This window comes from Chrysochloris asiatica, unplaced genomic scaffold, assembly GCF_000296735.1.
Source record: "Chrysochloris asiatica unplaced genomic scaffold, ChrAsi1.0 scaffold00489, whole genome shotgun sequence".
Classification (NCBI taxonomy): Eukaryota; Metazoa; Chordata; class Mammalia; order Afrosoricida; family Chrysochloridae; genus Chrysochloris; species Chrysochloris asiatica.
This window is the reverse complement of record NW_006409007.1, coordinates 104,967-105,860: the sequence shown is the minus strand read 5'-3', so window position 1 is coordinate 105,860 and position 894 is coordinate 104,967. Positions and strand designations below refer to the sequence as shown.

General features: G+C 46.5%; 1 pseudogene; it reads left to right on the top strand.

The window, feature by feature from the left end:
• Window positions 1–894, top strand: part of LOC102832493 — a 23,888-nt pseudogene that overhangs the window by 3,694 nt on the left and 19,300 nt on the right.

Below are 894 nucleotides of genomic sequence, written 5' to 3'. Positions count from 1 at the left end.
TGCAGGATGCGTTTACCCGAGGGCTCCTGAAGCCAGGCCTCAATGTCGTGCTAGACGGGCCGAAGAAGGCCGCTAACGACGTGGCTGGCCTGAAGCAGTGTTTGGCTGAATCCAAGCAGGATCTGGAATGGGTTGAAAGACTTGATGTGACTCTGGGTCCAGTGCCAGAAGCCAGTGAACTTCAGTTAACTCTTCAGAACAAGGATCAGAAAGCTGTTGACGCAGAAGATGACTTCCAGTGGGAGATGAGCTTCTACCGCCAGGCTCAAGCCTCAATGTTTGCAATGCTACCCCTCCTCCATCAGCTCAAAGTCCCTACCAAGCGACCCACTGATTATTTTGCAGAGATGGCCAAGTCTGATCAGCAGATGCAGAAGATTCGACAGAAGCTGCAGACTAAACAGGCTGCCATGGAGAAGTCTGAAAAGGCTAAGCAATTATGAACACTTAGGAAATACAGAAAGAAGGTACAAACAGAGGTTCTTCAGAAGAGGCAGCGGGAGAAAACACATATGATGAATGCTATTAAGAAATACCAGAAAGGCTTTTCTGATAAACTGGATTTCCTTGAGGGCGATCAGAAACCCAATGCACAAGGCACAAAGGAAAAAGCTAAAGGCAAGCAGATGAAGAAGGGATCCAGTGCCAAACGACTCTATAAAAACCAGAAATTTGGTTTTGGTGGAAAGAAGAAAGGCTCCAAGTGAAACAGCCGTGAGAGCTATGACGATGTATCTAGCTTCTGGGCCAAGACAGCTCATGGCAAGGGTCCCAAGAAGACTGGAAAGAAAGGATCAAATAAGAGACCTGGGAAACGGACAAGAGATAAAAATGAACAGAACACGTTAAGCAGCATCTGTAGTTACAAGAAAACAAGAAAAAAGGGGAAAGACA